Raw genomic sequence first — 19,887 nt, forward strand, 5'->3', positions numbered from 1 at the left:
AAGACGTGCTAGATCGCTTTGAACCGTTACTGGACTTGAAACAGCTCAAAGTCTGGGCTCAAGTACGAGAACTTGACCCCCTCCAGACACAGCCAGACGGTCGATCACAAAGGTCACGGGAACTCCAGCAAAACCAGACTTTCAAGTCAAGAGTTCACGGAAACTCCCACAGCCAGCCATGAAGACACAGACTCAACACCAACTGTAGGTTCGAATCCGCTACCATGCACCTTACAGCTCACCAAAGACTCTGATTCCTTCTGCCCCAAGGTCACAACTGACCTGCAGTTGAATGATGTAACCACTACTGACTTTGTACTTGCACTATGGGCAGACAACTCAGCCATCAGTGTCTCACTATTCAATGCTCTCATTAAGACACACCAGACCTTCCTTCTGCCAGCAAGCGCACCCGTTTTCCTTTAAACACGTACCCATCAACCATGATGACTGCCAAAGGAGTCTTCGCTTTGAACCTGAACTGGAACCACCGGTGTCTGACCCGTTACTTCCTGGTCCTTCCGGACCCGCCCCATGATTTCTACATTGAGGTAGACATCCTGACTCACCTCAAGGCTCATGTGGACATCATTAATGAGGTAGTGTGGGCCCCATTGACTTTACAGCCCCCTGTTGTTCCAACCAACACTGAGAACCTCCTGTCAGGTCAAACCATTCCTGAGGTTGGCACCCTAATCAACGAACAGGACACTGAATACCAACTTACACCAAAGGGGTCGCCGTCCGGCTCAACATGCGTTGTGGTCAAACCCTAAAACCACACGCTGGGCTTCTTTCAACCTTCACCCGAATGTGTTGAACTTGGACTCACGCTGGAAGCCACACCCCTTACTGAAGTGTCATCGCGTGTAGTCTACATCCTTTTCAACAACTGTGTGGCGATGGACACCATCATTCCAAAAGTCTATCGGGTGGGATGGCTAGTGAGCCACGACTTCCATGACTTTGAACTCACACTACCAATCATTGGGCCCATCCCATCTTCTATGATACCCGAAGGGAGCACAAACCACTGTGTTCACAGCACCCTTCAAACTCATCTCCATCACTTCGGTCATGGCAATGGACAAAGACCAGGTATGCAGAACAGCACTGACAGAGGACCAATACCTTGCAGTATACAAAGTCTCCAGACAGCTTGCTTGCGAGACTGACGACACTGCTGCACCTCTGCCTGCCAACACGACAGACGACACACCAACAGAGGAGCCGTACCCAGGATTTGAGTCTCAAGTTCAGCAAATTCTAAAAGACGCTGACGCAATTAAAAAATGATCCAGATCTACAAAGACTCAGACAAGTCCTTTACAAGTTCAAAGCATCCTTTGCCAAAGACTCTTTAGATTGTGGTCTCACTGAACCCCACACTGTGCGGATCCCAACGCACCCTAATGCTCCTCCCACTTTTGTCAGGCAGTCAGGCAAGATCCCCATCGCTTCACACGAACCGGTGCGAGAGATCATCGAATCCAGCCTTGAAAAAGGTGTCATCCGTCCATGCAACAGCACCCATTCTGCCCCCATCTGTCCCGTCCTCAAACCAAACGGCAAGTGGCGACCCACCATTGACTGCAGGAAACTGAATCAACAGGTGCCACTGTCCCGATGGCCCATGACCCAGCTGGAGCAAGAAATACCCAGAATCAGAAAAGCCACAATCTTCTCAACACTTGATGTGGCCTCTGGATTCTGGACCATACCTGCGCATCCAGAAGACCAGCACAAGCTAGCATTCACGTTCGGCAACAGACAATTCACTTTCACCAGGTACCCATTGGGCTATGCCAACGCACCTTCTGAGTTCAACATCTTCCTGAACAAGGCATGCCCAGATGCCAGAATGAGAGGTAACCTTATGTGCGTTGATGATGTTCTCATGAAAAGCACAACAGTGGCTGACCACCTGAAAGAGCTAGACTATGTTTTCAACCAATTATCCACTGCCGGTGCCAAGAACGCCCTCCACAAAGGACAGTGGTGTCGAACCAAAGTCAACTATGTGGCCCCACTCATCGGATCACAAGGCATCGAACCGCAGTCCAGCCGTATTCAAGCTGTTCAAAACATCAAGCCACCCACCAACATCTCAAGCTACAAGCTTTCTATTGGTGCGCAATTACTCACGGCAGTTCAGCGAAAGCTACTCAGACGTTGCGAAACCTCTAACTGCTCTTCTGAAAACAGACTGCCCATTTGTATGGACAGAAGTTAAAGACAATGCCTTGAATGAGCTAAAACGACACTTATGCACAGCTCCATGTCTGGCTTACTCTGACCAACAAAAAGAGTTCTATCTAGAAGCTGGGTTCTCCAACCACTGTCTCAGTGCTGGCCTGTACCAAAGGCATGATCAAGACAAAGGAGTCGTTACATATGTCAGCAGGACACTTCTCCCACCAGAGACTAAATTCTCAGACTGTGAAAAAGCCCTGCTCTGCACTGTATGGGCCATCCAGAGATTCTCCAACTACATTGGAGCCAGTGCATCCGAGATGGCGTGGTCACCAATTCACGCATAGCCACATGGTTAATGGCCCTCCAGGGGCGCAATGTTGAGGCACTTATGCTCAAAATCACAAGCCACGGCCTGGCAGCCTGCCAAAACTGCTCTGATAACACACCAGCTGCGACGGTGAATGTAGAAGAACCCCAACAACAACAACTGACCTGTCACAGGTACTTTAAAGAGAATGCGTGTCAAGGTATGCCCACACCCTACATCGATGGATATTCCTACCACCATGAGGGCACCCGTCAATCAGGTGCGGGCATGCTGTAGGTAAATGACATACCGTGCCCACCACAATACTTCAAGTTGGGCCCGCAGTCATCACAATATGCTGAGGTAGCAGCCATCCTCATAACGCTGCACATCGCGTTGACGCATAACATCAAAGAACTCCTTATGGGCACAGACTTTAACTATGCCAGACTCAGTTTCCCATACCAACTTCCAGGCTGGAAACAAAATGGCTGTAAGACTTCAAACCACATGCCTGTCACACACCAACACCGGTTCCAGGCATGCGATGACATCACAAGAACAAACAAAATGATTGTCTACTGGAAAAAGGTGAAAGGACACTCAAGGCAACCGGGCCTTGACAAAGACTTGAATGACCAAACCCATACCCTCACCAAGCCTGGCGCACTTAACGACTAGCTGTGGTCACTTCAAACCCGCCCACCCACCCTGAAGTTTGAAGTGATTACACACAGCATAAGAACTTTACAACCTAAACTGTCTACCTCACAGCAGTTTACGCTAGCTCCGCTGTTTACAAACACAAACATAACGAACATGCGGGCTTCTGACACAATAAAGACTTTGCTTCACCACCTCTCAGACCCCTCCAACCAACCCTTGACTGCCGTCTACACTCACTGACAACCAGTTACTCAGAACACGACATGACACCTAGCACATGCTGCGTGCACAGAGCTACATTCTATGTGTGCACCGTCTGACACCACAACGCAAAGACGTGTAATGCAACGGCGCAAAGGGGGGATAAGGCCAATGTACGTCCATGACGCATCATGCGCTGCAAACCACAGCACCAGAGCCACTGACAATACACTGAAGCAAGCGACATGCCAGCAGCAAGATGTGGCAAAACATGGGCCAAGGCAAGCTAAACCTAGTTGCCACCCATGAAATAAAAAGACTGCCCAGTCCAACCAAAGACAACCCTCGCTGGTTTTTTTTTCTCCCCTTTCTTTCTCTCTCTCCCTGTTGTCTGTACCAGGTTGCTGCTGTGGTTTGCCATGCCGTGCTGTCAGCCATCCAGAGGACAGCTGCCACCGAGATAACGACTGAGACTCCTGATCACCGACTGCAGGACCTACACCCATCAAGCGCATGTTCGACTCATCCAGCCCCACAAGGCCTACAGAGCACACTACCCCAGCACCGTAGCCAAATACAGCTGGGCAAGTGCCCGATGGACAGAGGACTCCCTCTCTCACGCCAAGGCCAAGGTTGAACACATGTCCAACCAACTTGGGAAAGTGACTGTTACACAATCAGGACTCTAAAGCGCCAACTAACACTCCAAACGGTTCCTGGGAGCGTTGCTCGGAGCCGTAGCTGCCGCCAGAACTCTGTTCGACACTGGTATGCCAAGTGTCCAGACAGCAAACATAGCCAATGTGAAACAGCATGTGGTTGAAATCCAGACTGAACTTTCACTGCTAAAAGAGCAACTCACCACGCAGAGTGCATCTTTCCAAACCATCGGCAAGACATTGAGAAGAACATGGTCATTCTCAACATTCACAGCTTCCTGCTGAATCAGACCATGAACTGCATGAAACCGCTGTTTACTGTCTTCCAGAATGACTTTGCCCAAACTCAGCTGGTTACAGCCCTGATAACAGACATGCTTGGGAGGTTTACTCCTCAAATGACAGCCCAACCACGGGTAGAATCCCACCGTACTTGAAACCCTTAAGCCTTGTGTTAACTATGCTGGTTTCCGCCATCACCAGGCCAACTGATCCTCTACAAATACACCTGGCCTACTCTCTGGGTAGCGCCATCCTACTCTACGTCGATCACGAGCAGAGGGAAGTGGATGTGCTCTTGAACCAATCCATCAGCGAGTCAAACCAAGTCTACAGACTTAAAGACATTGCCAATGTCAGGTTGTTGAAAAGCAACACCCACAACAAGGCACACATTCCAGATGTGGTGGCCTACCACGACAGCTTCACCTGGCCCCAAACCTGCACATGTGTACCTCACCAAATTCATTCACTATCTCTGCCCTAGCAAACCCTTCCTCAGAGACAACACTTAAGGAACCTGCGGGTTGCAACCCCTGGTCAGCGACACAAGCTGCCCAGCCAAAGCTAAGCCTCGAGCAAAAGTCACAGAGACGCAAGCAGAGATTGTAGGTGACAGGTGGCTCGTTAACACACCTGTGCGTACAGCTACTCTCACTTACGACCAGCATGACACAACCAGCCGTGTCAACATGCTCAACCACAGTACGTGGATTCAAGCCCCGAAAGGTGCCATATTCCACCTGAATGATCTGGCATTGTACCATCTTCCGAGCAAAGAGTACCAGACAGCACTGGAACTCCCATCCTTCAAGAACTACAACTTCACCTTTGATCCAGAACTGGAACTCTGTATCGAGGAAAGGGGGTCCCAATTCATTGACATTTCTCCGGTCAACACAGCCATCCAAGCACTGTCTCGACTGCCCGTTCTGAACACTTCATCTGCGGTCCTAGGCTGGACCTCAGCCGACATTGTGCTGTGCATCTCTACAGGTAATCAGCCACACTCTGACACTATGCGTGGCATTCATTCTGTACAGAAGACTCCACCAGATGCGACACAGCCGAGCTCACGAAAGCCGTGCCTGAAGGTCTCAGACGGAATCCCCGGAAAGGGGGTGCCAAGTCAGAGACCACGCCAAACCTCATCGAGCTGAATCCTCAGCTTTAAGATCCACCTGCCATCCTACCATCAGGTTCCACCTGCTACCCTACTACCATGGTCCACCTGCTACATGACCATCAGGATTCACCTGCCAGTCGGCCATTGTGATGATTGTCGTCCGATGATGTTCACACAGGGACTTCATCCGACGAAAAGGGGGAATATGTAGCGACTGACCGAATCCTGTTTTCCTTTCACTACTGAACAAATATGAACACATATATGTTTAATTCACAAAACCTTGAATCATGTGAAATGGTGCCCCAATGTCTGCCAGCAGGTCATTGATTAACTCCATTTATGACGCATTGCGCAATCAAGAAATAGGTCCCCGTTGTTCTCGAAACCCTCACGTGGTGCACACCACGGATGGACAATATGCCCTAAGGATACACACACACACACACCACACATACCCGCACACAAACGTCCTTTGTGTGCAACTTAGGATAGGAATGTCCTTAATGTATATAACACAGAATTGTATCTAACCTTCCTGTATGCATGCATATCTAATTAGTTTTGTCTTATTCTATAGATGTAATTGGAGACTGGTCTGTAACTTCAAATCTTAAGTGTATTTCTAAAGAAAGATTACCTAACAGTATCATCTTCTGTAACTCGCCCTCTTGCTAGGTCATAAAACTTTATGACCCCCAAAAAGGAATTCCAAGGGAATCACAGCTCCCACTTGAATTCTGATAAAGAAAGAGGAATAGACTCTGCAATTATATATTTTCTATAAGTATAACCACTTAAGAAATGTATAAACATGAATTTGATCTTTCCTAGGTCATGGTAGCCGGTATTATGGCTTTATAGTCGTGTGAGTGAACATTAAATGTGTGTAATTCTGCATATGAATGTAACTTTATGTTTCTTCTACTCTTTCCGGCCATTCTTGGTACCTGTTTGACCGTCTTGTTTTGACTAAACCAGTCATACATAGGATATTACAGTAAAATGTATTGTTCTGTGTGTACAATCTTTCTGGCTAGAAATGACAAAATTTTATAGCATCATCAATTATCCTGACAAGACAAAGAAGAACTTTTCCCGCTCGAGATGCTCTAAGATGATTGGTTCACATACGCGAAGCAGGCGTGAACCCCTCCTCTCTATAAGAAACTGACACAGGAGTTTCTCAAAAAGAGAGCACTTTCCCTGTGAGAGGTTACCGGTCCCATGGCTCCTTAGGGAGCTTTACACCGCGTTTCTTTTCTTTTTCTTTCTTTACTAAGTTTTATTTTCATGTTCGCCTCTCCCTCCCGAGGGAGATGAACTCTGAACTATTTCCATGGTAACTTCACGTTCGGTGAACCTTTAAAACTTCCCGCGAGTCTGCTCGCCCCGGAAGACACGAGAGAACAAGCCTATAGCGCCGAAGGACAAACACACATACGACTCTGCGTTCCTCAGCAACACAAAGAGAACCATACGCATTCGCAAGTATAGGTTATTGATTTGATTTGATTGATGTGATTTCTTGTTGCCTCTCTAAGGGTTATTGTCTGTGATTTTTGCCATGCTGCGATCATCCCGGTGATCTCTCTCATCCTGACCGTTAGTTTCACTTTCTCATCCTCTATCTCTCTCTCTCTCTCTCTCTCTCTATATATATATATATATATATATATTTCACTCTCTCTCTCTCACTCCCATTGTTATTCGTTTGTCTCGTTAGTTTTACTGTTTATTGTACATACATGTATCCCGGGTTTAAATGCAGAATTCTGTATCCGTAGTTTCATTTTATTAAAACCATTATATTCTTGATTGCTAATTGTCTAAAGTTCTCATTTTTACAAAGTCAATGAAGTGTTCGACCCTTTTGCTACAAAGCTTTACAATTCGTTACTATTTCAGTAACCTAAATTTTATAATAACAAGAAGGTGATTTTTCATGGCCAGAAAATAGCTTTTTTTGGAATTATAAGAAAGAGATGATTTTTGTTGAAAATTGATAAGTTAATCTTACGGCCGTTTGCTGGACGAACAGATTGTTCGATAACTAAATTAATTCCATTTAAGGTTATCTCATATAATCGATCTGTAATAAGACTATTGATATATTAATGACGAACCATAACCCATTATGGTGATCATTCATATATACAATCAATCTATTTTCAGCTTCGATAATTTAACTATAATATGCAATATATTAATCATTCATGATTAATTATTAAATTCCCTATATATAATTTGAGCTAATTTAATGTAAGACTCATTGTCGCTACAGCTCTCTCACTCGACAGACCGAAACGGAACTTTAGCTCCGGGTTGTGCATATTATTGGCCTGCTCTACTGGGTCAAATTGTATCCCCCAACAACAGATATGGCTCAAACAAACAAAGTACACTCTAAGCCTACCTCTAGGCTTAACCCTGACTTTACCCGCAAGAGGCTATGCCAAGCCTGTGCAAAATGTGAGGCTCCCTTTCACGGGCGCAATTTAGGCGCAGATAATGGCCGCGACCAGCCCGAAGCAGGTCACCGCAGTTGCCCGGCTAGCTCAGTCGGTAGAGCATGAGACTCTTAATCTCAGGGTCGTGGGTTCGAGCACCACGTTGGGCGCATCTATTAGCCCTCTCTCTTCCCAACGGGGTCTCGGTTTCCAGCGTGGAAAGCGAGTCCACCATTGCCGGAAAAGTCCAGGTCTGCTTTTTTTTATAAGCTGACCCATGGACTGGCTGGCCGTAGGTCTCTGTGGCGCAATCGGACAGCGCGTTTGGCTGTTAACCGAAAGGTTGGTGGTTCGAGCCCACCCAGGGACGAATGGTGTTTTTCGTTGACGTCCGGCCATGCAACCACCAACACAGCTGCAGAATTTAGCACATGTGTGTCCACTAACACATCCGTTTCATTCCGGACGCATGACATGATGTTTCTTAGCCCCTTTTAGCGTTTACAGCTTGGTCAGTTGCTTTGTGTTCAAAGAAGACAACGGGTGTTGCGAAAGTTTACAGTTTATGTTTGCTGTGGCGCGTGGATGGAATACTCATGTTTTGTTCCTGGTGGTGGAGGCCTGTGTTCCAGAGAGGTCCTGCTCAAAACTCCTTTTAAAACACCATCGAGCATCCGTAATAACTTCCGACATTGATCGAACGTGGATTTTGTTCTCATAAGGAGGGCACCGGTAACTTGTAACCTATCAGGCTCTCAGGCATGAGGTCAATCGATTCGGCATAGGCCTATATGTACTAGCGTTTTTGATTCCGGTTGGAGGTTGTGTCCCTCCAACTCTTTGTTGTATGACTCACTTTTATCTTTGGATATTTGGAGAAGTTTGCCTTTGGTAACCGCTCTCTCACTCGACAGACCGAAACGGGGGGACGAATGGTGTTTTTCGTTGACGTCCTGCCATGCAACCACCGACACAGCTGCAGAATTTAGCACACGTGTGTCCACTAACACATCCGTGTCATTTCGGACGCATGAAACGACGTTTCTTGGCCCTTTTAGCGTTTACAGCTTGGTCAGTTGCTTTGTGTTCAAAGAAGACAGCGGGTGTTGTGAAAGTTTACATCAAATTATGTTTGCTGTGGCGCGTGGATGGAATGCTCATGTTTTGTTCCGGGTGGTGGAGGCCTGTGTTCCAGAGAGGTCCTGCTCAAAACTCCTTTTAAAACACCATCGAGCATCCGTAATAACTTCCGACATTGATCGAACGTGGATTTCGTTCTCATAAAGAGGGCACCGGTAACTTGTAACCTATCAGGCTCTCAGGCATCAGGTCAATCGATTCGGCATAGGATTATATGTGCTAGCGTTTTTGCTTCCGTTTGGAGGTTGTGTCCCTCCAACTCTTTGTTGTATGACTCACTTTTGCCTTTGGATATTTGGAGAAGGTTGCCTTCGGTAACCGCTCTCTCACTCGACAGACCGAAACGGGGGGACGAATGGTGTTTTTCGTTGACGTCCGGCCATGCAACCACCAACACAGCTGCAGAATTTAGCACACGTGTCCACTAACACATCTGTGTCATTTCGGACGCATGACACGACGTTTCTTGGCCCCTTTTAGCGTTTACAGCTTGGTCAGTTGCTTTGTGTTCAGAGAAGACAGCGGGTGTTGTGAAAGTTTACATCAGCTTATGTTTGCTGTGGCGCGTGGATGGAATGCTCATGTTTTGTTCCGGGTGGTGGAGGCCTGTGTTCCAGAGAGGTCCTGCTCAAAACTCCTTTTAAAACACCATCGAGCATCCGTAATAACTTCCGACATTGATCGAACGTGGATCTCGTTCTCATAAAGAGGGCACCGGTAACTTGTAACCTATCAGGCTCTCAGGCATCAGGTCAATCGATTCGGCATAGGATTATATGTGCTAGCGTTTTTGCTTCCGTTTGGAGGTTGTGTCCCTCCAACTCTTTGTTGTATGACTCACTTTTGCCTTTGGATATTTGGAGAAGGTTGCCTTCGGTAACCGCTCTCTCACTCGACAGACCGAAACGGGGGGACGAATGGTGTTTTTCGTTGACGTCCTGCCATGCAACCACCAACACAGCTGCAGAATTTAGCACACGTTCTCATTTCGGACGCATGACACAACGTTTCTTGGCCCCTTTTAGCGTTTACAGCTTGGTCAGTTGCTTTGTGTTCAGAGAAGACAGCGGGTGTTGTGAAAGTTTACATCAGCTTATGTTTGCCTATATGTACTAGCGTTTTTGATTCCGGTTGGAGGTTGTGTCCCTCCAACTCTTTGTTGTATGACTCACTTTTATCTTTGGATATTTGCAGAAGTTTGCCTTCGGTAACCGCTCTCTCACTCGACAGACCGAAACGGGGGGACGAATGGTGTTTTTCGTTGACGTCCTGCCATGCAACCACCAACACACCTGCAGAATTTAGCACACGTGTGTCCACTAACACATCCGTGTCATTTCGGACGCATGAAACAACGTTTCTTGGCCCTTTTAGCGTTTACAGCTTGGTCAGTTGCTTTGTGTTCAAAGAAGACAGCGGGTGTTGTGAAAGTTTACATCAGCTTATGTTTGCTGTGGCGCGTGGATGGAATGCTCATGTTTTGTTCCGGGTGGTGGAGGCCTGTGTTCCAGAGAGGTCCTGCTCAAAACACCATCGAGCATCCGTAATAACTTCCCACATTGATCGAACGTGGATTTCGTTCTCATAAAGAGGGCACCGGTAACTTGTAACCTATCAGGCTCTCTGGCATCAGGTCAATCGATTCGGCATAGGATTATATGTGCTAGCGTTTTTGCTTCCGTTTGGAGGTTGTGTCCCTCCAACTCTTTGTTGTATGACTCACTTTTGCCTTTGGATATTTGGAGAAGGTTGCCTTCGGTAACCGCTCTCTCACTCGACAGACCGAAACGGGGGGACGAATGGTGTTTTTCGTTGACGTCCGGCCATGCAACCACCAACACAGCTGCAGAATTTAGCACACGTGTCCACTAACACATCCGTGTCATTTCGGACGCATGACACGACGTTGCTTGGCCCCTTTTAGCGTTTACAGCTTGGTCAGTTGCTTTGTGTTCAGAGAAGACAGCGGGTGTTGTGAAAGTTTACATCAGCTTATGTTTGCTGTGGCGCTTGGATGGAATGCTCATGTTTTGTTCCGGGTGGTGGAGGCCTGTGTTCCAGAGAGGTCCTGCTCAAAACTCCTTTTAAAACACCATCGAGCATCCGTAATAACTTCCGACATTGATCGAACGTGGATTTCGTTCTCATACAGAGGGCACCGGTAACTTGTAACCTATCAGGCTCTCAGGCATTAGGTGAATCGATTCGGCATAGGATTATATGTGCTAGCGTTTTTGCTTCCGTTTGGAGGTTGTGTCCCTCCAACTCTTTGTTGTATGACTCACTTTTGCCTTTGGATATTTGGAGAAGGTTGCCTTCGGTAACCACTCTCTCACTCGACATACCGAAACGGAACTTTAGCTCCGGGTTGTGCATATTATTGGCCTGCTCTACTGGGTCAAATTGTATCCCCCAACAACAGATATGGCTCAAACAAACAAAGTACACTCTATAATAGCCAGTCTAATACTGTGCTAGAGTTGTTGTCCCGTAGCTACTTGTTATGACACGCCAGGCAGCTAATGTTGAACTTGTTGTTGTTACGTGCAGAGTAACTCCATAGGCATCGTCTTCGTTGCAATATTACCATCTTTATTGTCCTCCACATAACTGCACAGCACACAAGGTCCACAAGCACGAAGATTCCCAGAACTTCACACGACAACAGCATTCATCAAACTCCGCCGTAGCGGTCAAAAACTTGTTTGCCCTTCCGGGTCAACACCTCCCTACTACCTGTTGACCCCTCACATATATACATGAGCCTACAGCACCATCTAGTGGCCCAAAATAAAAGATACACACATTTGGCTCTTACACACCGGCCCCTAATTGACATGATAAACAAACATGACAATTTATTATTATTTTTTTTTTTTTCTCAAACAATAACCATAAAGGAGACCAAATGAGTTCCTCACATGTGGCTTATACATAGTAATTAGACTCCATATACCATGCAAAGCTTAGAAATTGGTCTCTCAATAATATTGGATTTAGTTTTCAACTTCACAGATCTCACAAGGCCGTGACTATCTGGAAAAACTTCCACAACTTTTCCAAGAGGCCAAGATCCTCGAGGGGCAGATGGATCCATAATGGCCACAACATCTCCAACAGCAAGATTTTTCATCTTCTCGTTCCATTTCTGTCTTTCTTGAAGCAAGGGTAAATATTCTCGAACCCATCTCTTCCAGAAAAGGTCAGCCAGGTATTGAATCTGTTTCCATCGCCTCCTTCCATACTGATCCTCTGGCTTGAAAATCCCAGGAGGAAATGATGGCTTTCCTCTAAGCAGGAGCAGATGGTTTGGTGTTAAAGGCTCCAAGTCATTTGGATCGTCCGAGAGTTTTGTAATAGGACGATCATTCAAAATGGCTTCAGCTTCACACAACACTGTATTTAACCCATCATCATCCAGGGTTTGTTGACGCAGTACTGAGTTCAGCACCCTTCTCACCAATCGGATCATTCTCTCCCAAACACCACCAAAATGGGAGGCAGTAGGTGTATTAAAAGTCCAATTAATTTCTACCTGTGCCAAGAATGAATTTATTGTGTCCTGGTCCAGTTTGACAAGAGCTTCTTTCAGTTCTCTCTCAGCTCCAACAAAGTTTGTACCATTGTCGGACCACAGATGTTTCACTTGTCCTCTTCGGCTGATGAATCGTCTTAACGCATTTATGCAGGAATCAGTGTCAAGAGTAGCTGCTACCTCCAAATGAATGGCTCGACTCGCCAGGCAGGTAAATATAACACCATATCTTCTGCAATATGTTCTTCCTCTTTTAATCTCAATTGGTCCAAAGTAATCAACCCCTGTGTTGGTAAAGGGGGGAAGGTCTGGGAGAATCCTTGCAGCAGGTAAGTCAGCCATTTTTTGCATTAAGAGACGCCCATCGTATCGCCTGCAGATACTGCACTGTCCAATAATCCTTCTCACAGCAGAATTTCCCTTTGTAATCCAAAACTTTCTTCTTACAGCCGACAGAGTGTGAGCTCGTCCGGAATGTCCAAGAGTTTGATGAAAGCATTTGATGATTAATTCAGAGATGTGTTGCTCCTTGGCCAGGATTATTGGATGCTTAGATTCCTCTGGCATTGCACTTCTGTGAAGTCTGCCTCCAACTCTCAAAAGCCCATCCTCCAAAACAGGATCTAACACATAGATGGAACTCTGACGGCTCACTCTGGTGTTCTGCGATAGAGCTTCAATCTCAAACTTGAACCTTTGTTGCTGGCAGGTACAAAGTGACGAAGAACTCTGCACTCTGTAACTCTGCCGTGGACAGCCTGCTGCTCTTTGGGTCATTAGTGGTCCTCTGGCGCCCTCTTGTGTTCATTTTGTGCACCACTGTATTTTTTCTCACTGGAATGTCCAACTGTTTTCTACACCTACACTTCTCTTTCAACACACTCCTCAACCTCAAGTACCAGGCCACTGCCCTTTTAAGTCTCCTCCAGTCCGAAAAGTGCGCAATAAGCTGGTCTGAGGGAGTAGGAGTGTCAATGCTGATTGCGTAAGCTGCAGCCTCCTTCCTAACCTCCTTGTCTCCAACATCCAAAGCCACCTCCAACACAATTTCAGGCCACTTTTCCTCTTCTTTCCGCAAAAATGCTGGTCCTTCTAACCACGCACTGGTTTTCAGGAAGTCTGATACCTTCAGTCCTCTAGACACATAATCAGCTGGGTTTTCCTTTGTGCTGATGTGTTTCCATTGAGCGGGCTCAGACAATTCTCTGATGGTTGCAACTCTGTTAGCCACAAATGTGTGAAAGCGCCTGTCCTCATTATTAATATACTTCAACACAGATGTGCTATCAGTCCAGAACACAGAATTTTCCAGTCGTATATTCAGCTCTGCCTTGACCATAGCATCGATTTTTACAGCTAGAACGGCTGCAGACAGCTCAAGCCGTGGGATGGTTATGGTCTTCAGTGGTGTTACTCTGGCCTTGCCAAGGAGAAAGGCAACATGGATGATGTTTTCATGATTTGTCATACGAATGTACGTAGCAGTGCCATAGCCTGCTTCACTGGCGTCTGAAAAATTGTGTAATTGTGCATGCTTTATAGCTCCAAATCCGACAGGTTTTATGCACCGGTCCACACTAAATGCAGCCAGCAGAGTCAGCCCCTCCAGCCACCTTTTCCATTGGTGTAAAACGTCCTGAGGTAATGCATCATCCCAGCTGCAGCCTCTTTTACACAGTTCCTGCTGCATCATTTTTGCCTGCAATGTCACTGGCGCCAGGAACCCCAACGGGTCAAAAACAGAACTGTTGACGGACAACATTCCACGCCTGGTCAGGGCCTGATGTTTCAGATCCATCTTAAACTTGAAAGCATCACTTTCCACACACCACTGGAGACCCAGAGCTCTTTCCATTGGAAGCTTATCAATATCCAGATCTAACGTCTTTAAATCCTTAGCTCTTTGCTCTTCTGAGATGGCTTGCAGAACAACGCGACTATTGCTTATCCATTTTTCCAACGTGAAGCCTCCCCTTTCACACAGCGCAACGAGATCATTTATCATCTTGATTGCTTCCTTGTCTGTAGCTGAACTCTTTAGGCAATCATCAACATAAAAGTTGTGTCTAACAGTTTCTGTGACCTCTGCTGGAAATTCATTCTGATTGTCTTTGGCAGTTCTCTTTAAGGCATAGGCCGCACAGCTTGGAGATGAAACGGCTCCAAACAAATGCACCATCATCCTGTAAGGCACTGGTTCTTGTGTAGTGTCTCCTTCTGGCCACCAGAGAAAGCGGAGGAAGTCTCTGTCCTCTTCAGGCACACGCACCTGATAAAACATGGCTCTAATGTCTCCCATGATGGCTATTGGTTCCTGTCTGAACCTCATGAGGACGCCCAGAAGTGTGCTCGTGAGATTGGGCCCTGACAATAGCTCACTATTCAGAGACACTCCCTTAAATGTTGCAGCACAATCAAACACCACGCGTAGTGATCCCTTTCTAGGGTGATGGACTCCATGGTGAGGGATATACCAAATTCTTCCATTGTTACAATGCAACAGATGTTCAGGTACACGCTCTGCATAGCAGCATGAGATGACGTTGTTCATGTACTCTACGTACTCCTGGTGAAAGTGATGGTTGAATTTAAATCGCTTTCTAAGGCCTTGTATTCTTTGTTTGGCCACAACAAGATTATTTGGTAAACCGACATCCATCCTTTTAAAAGGTAGGTTCAGGCAATACTTTCCTTCCTGCATTACTGCAGATGTGTCCATAATGCTGAGAAACTTTAGATCTTCTCTGGACATTTCCTGTTTGTTGGTTGAGTTCTCACAGAAATCATGGTTATAATGGTTCTTGAGCAGTTCCTCCAACTTGGTCACTGATATTCTATTTACTGTTACCGATGAGACTTCCTGCTCATCATTGCCATCTAATTTACCGTTAACCACCCAGCCAAGAACAGTTCTGACAGCATATGGACCATTTCCTTGACTGTTGATGACCTCCCAGGGTTCCAATAACTTGGGGGCATTAACACCAATCAACAGTTCAACCTCAGAGTGAATGGATGGCATGTAAACCTCTGTTAAATACGGCCACTTTACTAGATCTTCAGATGCTATCATGTCGTCCCTAGTGACAGGCATTTGTTTCTGTGTGATGACTTCTGGCAGAGGATAGAATGTGTTACTCTCCAGCCCTGCCACCTCAAGATTAAACAGTGAAAATGCTGAACACGTTTTAGATTGGCCCATTGTTCGAAGCAGGACTTGTGTTCGTTTTCCAGTGAGGTTCAGTTCATGCATCAGCTGTTCAGAACAAAACGTACCGGTGCTGCCTGGATCCAAGAACGCATATGCTTGGATAATACTCTGACCTTTCACTGCCTTGATTTTTACAGGAAGCACTGACAGCATGCCACGATCCTTTCCGGCCCCTGTATGGCCACATATTGTGGGTGAAACTGGCAGGGGTTCTGATGTTTCTGCTTCATGCTCAGAGGGAGCCATTTGTTGTTTTATGTGTAACACTGTTGGATGGGTTTTGTTGCAAATTTCACATGTTAATCGTTCCACACAATTCCTGCTGATGTGGCCCCGTTGCAGACAGCCAAAACACACTCCTCTTCTCTTTAACAGAAATATTTTATCTTTGTGCAGTTTTCTTTCAAATTGTTTACAATCCCCTAATGTGTGAATTTGTGAGCAACAAACACAAGGCTCATCTTCATTTCCTTCTATTGCAACATATGTCTGTTTGGATTCTTCAGGAACACTCACAGATGTTACAGTGCTGGCCACGACATTTCTTTTAATCTTGGTACCCAGGTGTGGCCTTTGCTGTTGCTGACTAAGAAGTGTTGTACTTAAACTATAATCTTGTAAGTCACCGAAAAACGGGTCTAACAAGATCTTGACATGACGCTCTATAAATGCAACCATATCATTGAATCCAGCCCTATATCCAGTTGTCTCCATGATATCATAGGCTTTACCTCTCCAGCGCTCTCGTAGTTTATATGGAAGTTTTGCAAGAATTGCTCTCATATTCACAGGCATGTTGAGCTCTTGCACATATTCCAGCTCGTTCATCACGTTACAACAACCACGCAGAAATAAGGAATAACTCTGCAATGCCCTTGTGTCCTCAGTTCTTATCGTCGGCCAAGAAAGGGCCTTGTTAATATATGCAGTTGCAGCTTTGTATGGATTTCCAAAATGTTCCTGTAACAAAGTCTTTGCTACTGTGTAGCCATGATCCGGGTCCATATGTTGGCAACTGCGCACCAGCTCACGAGGTTGGCCTCTAGTAAACTTTTCCAAGTAGTACAAACTGTCAGCTTGCGTTGCTTTCATTTCCACTCCTTGTTCAAATGCTTTAATAAAGGCTCTGTATTGCAGAGGATCGCCATCAAATACAGGAATGTCACGTGATGGTAAAGTCATTGACTGCTGCTGCTTTACCATGGCTGCTGTGATTTCAGTTTGTCTGTTCATGATGGTAAGAAATTCTCCAGGTAACTGTAGACTGGTTGTTGATTGAGTTATGTTCTCATTGTGTGTATAACGCTCCCTTTGCAGTTTCGTTCCACTGGGTTTATGTTGTTCAACCACAAGGGGTGTTGCTGTCACAGTTTTCTTTGGTCTGACATCCACAAGTTTAGTTTCAATTAATGCCACCTTTGGTTCATTTCGTTGCTGAGATTGCATTTTATTGTCATTTTTAATTATTTGAATTTCAACATCATTTTCAGGTATAAACTCTTTGGCAACGGGATTCAGTTCTTTTACCACTCCCTTTGATCTCCTTTTATAACATGAGCTCGTTCCAGTTAACTTTGTTTGTGAAGAAGACTCCAGCATAGAGTTATACATTTCCATTTGATAATCACATTCTACCAACTCGGTCTTCAATGCAAGCAGCTCCTTCCTTCTTCTCAGCTTCTCCTCCTCTTCTTCTATAGCATGTCTTTCTTCCATGGCTTTCACATGTGCCAATACTGAGGCCCTTTTAACTGCTGCTTTCAGCTTAGCAGATGAAATGGTGCTGGATTTAACACTTTTTTGTGACTGTCTACTGCCAACATTTGACACACTGTCATGAGGACTTATATCATCATCAAAACGATCATCATTTTTGTTGGTTTCAGTTTGAGAGAGCCACTTATTCACACTACAAACACACTCATTATTGGGAATCATTTTGGCTTTAAACCATATCTCATGCTTTTCTTTTTCATCACATGGCAATAACTCCAACAAGGACTCATGTAAATTTTTGGCATCATCACATGCCCCTTTTAACACATCCACAGTACTTAATACATTTGAGTTATCACCTTTAGACATTAACTCATGAATCTCACGTCTTATGTTACCCATTTTGTTTAATTTTAACCTTCGTTCGTTTTGCAATTTATCAATTTTTTCGATCAAGGCCTTTTCTGTTAACTTAACAGTGCGTTTTTGAGTTTCCCCCCCACACGCCATCTGTTCAGTCTCAGTATTGTTCTCCATTTCCACAGTGCGTGATTCCATTACGCATAAACAGTCAGTAACGCGCGTCGCAATAAGAGTTCACTTGAAGTCAGCGCACCGCCAAGTAAAGTCACTTATGTGCCTCAAACGAAAAAAGGGCAACACTCAACTTTACCTTCCAAACGCCGCAAACCGCAAATACCAATGCATTGGATTTAATGTGTGCACACAATTGGCCATCAAAAGGTGTAGCGCTACACATACCTCGTTGGGCGCCTTTACTGTAATTCACCGTCGTCCAACCTGACACGTGAAGAGTCTCCGTGGTGCTCCAGCTTGGCTCCTCCGGCTGCGGTGCTCCACCGCCCCGGTCGGCTCCTCAGCTGCCGCTGGTGTCCAACGACGTCTTTGCCGCTCCGTTCCCAAGGCTTCAAAGTTCAAAGAAAGTCCAAAAAAGGACAAGTTTTTGACAGTATAATAGCCAGTCTAATACTGTGCTAGAGTTGTTGTCCCGTAGCTACTTGTTATGACACGCCAGGCAGCTAATGTTGAACTTGTTGTTGTTACGTGCAGAGTAACTCCATAGGCATCGTCTTCGTTGCAATATTACCATCTTTATTGTCCTCCACATAACTGCACAGCACACAAGGTCCACAAGCACGAAGATTCCCAGAACTTCACACGACAACAGCATTCATCAAACTCCGCCGTAGCGGTCAAAAACTTGTTTGCCCTTCCGGCTCAACACCTCCCTACTACCTGTTGACCCCTCACATATATACATGAGCCTACAGCACCATCTAGTGGCCCAAAATAAAAGATACACACATTTGGCTCTTACACACTCTAAGCCTACCTCTAGGCTTAACCCTGACTTTACCCGCAAGAGGCTATGCCAAGCCTGTGCGAAATGTGAGGCTCCCTTTCACGGGCGCAATTTAGGCGCAGATAATGGCCGCGACCAGCTCGAAGCAGGTCACCGCAGTTGCCCGGCTAGCTCAGTCGGTAGAGCATGAGACTCTTAATCTCAGGGTCGTGGGTTCGAGCACCACGTTGGGCGCATCTATTAGCCCTCTCTCTTCCCAACGGCGTCTCGGTTTCCAGCGTGGAAAGCGAGTCCACCATTGCCGGAAAAGTCCAGGTCTGTTTTTTTTTATAAGCTGACCCATGGACAGGCTGGCCGTAGGTCTCTGTGGCGCAATCGGACAACGCGTTTGGCTGTTAACCGAAAGGTTGGTGGTTCGAGTCCACCCAGGGACGAATGGTGTTTTTCGTTGACGTCCGGCCATGCAACCACCAACACAGCTGCAGAATTTAGCACACGTGTGTCCACTAACACATCCGTGTCATTTCGGACGCATGACACGACGTTTCTTGGCCCCTTTTAGCGTTTACAGCTTGGTCAGTTGCTTTGTGTTCAAAGAAGACAGCGGGTGTTGTGAAAGTTTACATCAGCTTATGTTTGCTGTGGCGCGTGGATGGAATACTCATGTTTTGTTCCTGGTGGTGGAGGCCTGTGTTCCATAGAGGTCCTGCTCAAAACTCCTTTTAAAACACCATCGAGCATCCGTAATAACTTCCGACATTGATCGAACGTGGATTTTGTTCTCATAAGGAGGGCACCGGTAACTTGTAACCTATCAGGCTCTCAGGCATGAGGTCAATCGATTCGGCATAGGCCTATATGTACTAGCGTTTTTGATTCCGGTTGGAGGTTGTGTCCCTCCAACTCTTTGTTGTAAGACTCACTTTTATCTTTGGATATTAGGAGAAGTTTGACTTCGGTAACCGCTCTCTCACTCGACAGACCGAAACGGGGGGACGAATGGTGTTTTTCGTTGACGTCCTGCCATGCAACCACCAACACACCTGCAGAATTTAGCACACGTGTGTCCACTAACAC

General features: G+C 46.1%; 4 non-coding genes across 4 annotated transcripts; all 4 read left to right on the top strand.

Moving 5' to 3' along the window:
• The first annotated feature begins 7,981 nt into the window (after positions 1–7,981).
• trnak-cuu (transfer RNA lysine (anticodon CUU)) lies at positions 7,982–8,054 on the top strand. Its single transcript has one exon. It is a non-coding gene; the product is annotated as a tRNA-Lys (tRNA).
• A 126-nt stretch (positions 8,055–8,180) lies between these two features.
• Positions 8,181–8,254, top strand: trnan-guu (transfer RNA asparagine (anticodon GUU)). Its single transcript has one exon. It is a non-coding gene; the product is annotated as a tRNA-Asn (tRNA).
• A 10,717-nt stretch (positions 8,255–18,971) lies between these two features.
• Positions 18,972–19,044, top strand: trnak-cuu (transfer RNA lysine (anticodon CUU)). The gene has a single exon. It is a non-coding gene; the product is annotated as a tRNA-Lys (tRNA).
• Positions 19,045–19,170: 126 nt separating this feature from the next.
• Positions 19,171–19,244, top strand: trnan-guu (transfer RNA asparagine (anticodon GUU)). Its single transcript has one exon. It is a non-coding gene; the product is annotated as a tRNA-Asn (tRNA).
• The last annotated feature ends 643 nt before the right edge of the window (positions 19,245–19,887 follow it).

This window comes from Siphateles boraxobius, unplaced genomic scaffold, assembly GCF_051911475.1.
Source record: "Siphateles boraxobius isolate OS27281-9 unplaced genomic scaffold, OSU_SipBor_1 61, whole genome shotgun sequence".
Classification (NCBI taxonomy): domain Eukaryota; kingdom Metazoa; phylum Chordata; class Actinopteri; order Cypriniformes; family Leuciscidae; genus Siphateles; species Siphateles boraxobius.